General features: G+C 35.4%; 1 long non-coding RNA gene across 1 annotated transcript in view; it reads right to left on the bottom strand.

Annotated features, from left to right (window-relative positions):
- Nucleotides 1-2,553, bottom strand: part of LOC128249948 (uncharacterized) — a 6,149-nt gene extending 3,596 nt beyond the window's left edge. The window contains exons 1-2 of the long non-coding RNA XR_008266093.1: nt 2,438-2,553; nt 391-596 (exon numbers count right to left, since the gene is read on the bottom strand). This is a non-coding gene — a long non-coding RNA (uncharacterized LOC128249948). The remainder of the gene's footprint in view (nt 1-390; nt 597-2,437) is intronic.
- Nucleotides 2,554-3,806: the final 1,253 nt, after the last annotated feature.

Genomic DNA, 3,806 nt, shown 5'->3' on the forward strand with positions numbered 1-3,806 from the left:
ATATATATATATATATATATATATATATATATATATATATATACAAACACATACGTAATGTGTATATGTGTGTATAAATGTATATATATGTATATATGTATATGTATGTATGTGTGTGTGCGCGCGCATGCGCGTGTACATATATATTTATAATTGGTAATTGTCAACATGTATGATTTATCTCTTGACTTTAGTTACGACTTGGGGCCCATTGTAGGTGGGATGGGGGAACACTAAGTTATCAGCACAACTTGTGATGCAGACTAAATGAACTCACTGTGAGAAATACACCCAATTACTTTCCCTACTAACAAAAGTTTTTCTTTCAACATAGCAGCCACAAAAGATAAAAATATTTATAGTGCATTTGTGTAAAGCGTGCTAACTTACTAAAAATGCGTTACTCTGTCACAGATCGACTTTCTTACTGTTATTCTCACCGCTTCTCATCTTGCATTTCTTAACTGTGGGAATGTTAGTATCTTTCCCGGCGTTTCAAACGTTTGAGGAACAACAATCTATATTCTGAACGAATATCTATTTGATTCTCAGTCATTGGTAGATTTCCATCAAATTATACCACTTCCAGGGCGTTCCTGTAAAATAATATAAACAGAATTGACGTCGAACATGGTAATCGTTCTCTAAATTATGCATACGAGAGCAATTTTGAAATGGAGAAGGTTAGTTGATTAAATTAACATTAGTATTGACCGGTACTTTATTTTATCAACCCTGAAAGGACGAGTGGCAAAATTCGGTGCTAGTTGAACTCAGAACGTAAAAGGCTGGAAGAAATAATGCAAGATATTTTGTCCGTCGCTCTCACAATTGTGTCTGTCCAACGCTCTTAAGGGATTTATTAATACAAAATTTGTTTGTATCGTTTTCCATATATACAAAATTAATTGGAGTAACAATTGCTGTTGAAGGGTATATCTGGGAGGAGAAAACACCAAGTATGTTGTCATTGTAATTGTATACAATTTGTCATTGTTTTACTCTTTTTCTATTTTCTTTTAACCTTTATCTTTTACTTGTTTCAATCATTGGATTGCAACCATGTTACGGCACCGCCAGATGGCACCCAGTACTTATTTTATTTGAAGTCTTGTATTCTTTTCCCGGACCTCTGAGTAATGGAGATGTAAACAAACCAACACCAGTTGTCAAGTGGTAGAGGATGAAAACACATCTCTCTCTCTCCCAATACACACATTATATATATATATATATATATATATATATATATATAGGCTGGCATGCAGTTTCCTTCAACCATATTGATTCACAAGGCAACAGAGGCAGCTACTAAAATAATGATGATATAAATGTTTAACATTAGCACAAGGCCAGAAATTTGTAGGTGGGGAAACGGTTGATTATATCAACCTCAGGACTTGACTGGGGCTTATTTTATGTATTCCGAAAAGATGAAAAGCAAGGTTGACCAAGACGGGATTTTAACTCAGAGCGTAAATAACACAAAGTTTGTCACCAAGGCTTTAGTGTTTCTGCTAATCCACTGCTCAACGAAAATAATTGTTTCTTGCAAAAGCATAGGCCTGAGATTTATGAGAGAAGGTTGGTTGATATCATCGAGCCCAGTACTTGATTGTACTCTTTTTTTTTTATCGATCCCGAAAGAATGAAAGCAAAGTTGTAGGCAATGAGGTGGCATTTGAATTCAGAACGCAAAGTGCCGGAGAAAATCCTAGAAGGTATTTTCCCGTCGCTCCAGGAATTCTACCAGCTCCACGCCTCCATTGTTTTAGGCGAGTTATTTTGATGGGAGAGTATTGGTTATTATCTTTGAATCTAATATTCGATCGATACCTTTTTTATCGAACACAGATGGATGAAAGGTAAAGCTTATGTTGGCGCAGTTTGAAGTCAGAATGTAAAAAACACCTCATATAATACTGCAAAGTACTTTTTCTGACGTTCTAACAATCCTGCCAACCAAACGTTCAAGCTGCAACTAAAAGTTCTTTCAAAATTTAGCACAAAGCCAGCGATTTTAGGGGAATTTCAACTCAGAACGTGAAGACGGGCGAAATGCCGCTAAGCATTTTAACGATTCTGCCAGCTCGCCGCTCTGCAACTAAAATATTAATATCTAACAGAGAAGAACATTTTATGGAGAGAGAGAAAGTAGGGTCGATTACATCGACTCCAGTATTTGGTAATGATATTATAGACAAAGAAGAAAGTAAGATCCGAAGAGGAAAGAAAAAAGTAATATTCGAAGAGGAAATGTTTACGTTTAATATTTGCTTCCGATTCCACTAAGATTACGTAATGCAAGAAACACATGTTGATTGATTGGAAATGAAACGAGGGTTTATTATTAGATGTAACGAAGTAGAATAGGAAGTAACTATTATACGTAAACATTTCCTCTTAGAAATTTTGAAACTCGCTGATGACAACGTACATTACATAACGTAATATCCTTCCTTGGATCCTTTTGATGGAGTCGTACGATTTTCGCCGTGATATATGGTATGTCTCGGCCCTTCGCGATAAACTTGGTGGAGCACATCTCTCTCCAATTTCTTTTTCTTCCGAGAGAGAGTGAGAAGAGATGAAAATAGAAGAATGTTTCTTACATTAATTACATAATGTAATTGTGTAATTAATTGTACATGTAAAGGAAGAATATGAACTCAGAACGTGATTAGACATAACTGAATACCGAAAGGTATTCTGCCCACTGCGCTACTGACTCTACTAGCCAGACATGTCATATGGCAAAAATAATCTTTTAAGGCAAAGTTAACATCAGCAATCAAGAATTCTTACAATTCCAAACATCCAGAACAGGAGGCTCTTCTCATTAAGTTAGGTTGATTATATATAGAATGGGCTCCCATTTTTATTGACTATGATAAAAGAAGACAATTAAAATGAAATGAAAAGTGAAGCGGAAAATTATCGGTAAATTTTGATCCTTTCACCTGCACGATTTTCCCTAAGAAAAAAAAAAAACACAAAAACTCGGAATCAAGTACCCTAATCTCCTATGCTGCAAACTCCTTATTTTTGTTCGGAAAAAAGGTGTTGCGAGGGACCCTCTTCTCCCATATCCCAGAATCATTGGAAATTTTATTATTTTTTTTTTTCGTTGATTGAATTCCGGTAACCTCCTAATATGCTACTAAACCCTTTTTTAGGCTCCGAAAAACAGGGTGGGGTGAGGTGGAAACCTCGGAAATTTCAGACGTTAAACGATGATGATGATGATGTATAATGATATATATAATTATGATAGATTGTTACCCATTCAACGTTTAGGTAAATTCGTCACCCACTCTCTCTTTCTCTTTCTTTCTCTCACTCTCTCTCCTCACACAAAAACGAAACACATTTCGGCGCCAAAGATTGCAAAGGGAAAATCTTTTCGGGATTATTATATTATATCCAGTGATTTTAAGAGGTATGAAAAAGATATTTTTGTTTTAATATATTTTTACTTGTTTCATACGCATACACAAACTAACGTGTTTTTTTTTTTTAGATTAATTATTTATCATTCTTTATCTCTCCACTGACTTCGGTACCACTGTAACTTCTATAACCTCGGCATTTTCACTTATTCATTTCGAACTTTGACTTTTCAATCTAATGTAATCCACACTCTCTCGAAAACGTATTTCTGCAAAATGTTATCTAAAATTATGGGTAAAGAAATAAATAAAAAATATTTGAAAATGGGGGTGGGGGTGCAATTTCCGAGGGTTCCACGCCACCCAACCCCGTCCTCCGAACCCCCAAAAGGGTTTTGTAGCATATTAGGTGGTCAC

Source organism: Octopus bimaculoides, chromosome 1 (assembly GCF_001194135.2).
Source record: "Octopus bimaculoides isolate UCB-OBI-ISO-001 chromosome 1, ASM119413v2, whole genome shotgun sequence".
Taxonomy (NCBI): Eukaryota; Metazoa; Mollusca; class Cephalopoda; order Octopoda; family Octopodidae; genus Octopus; species Octopus bimaculoides.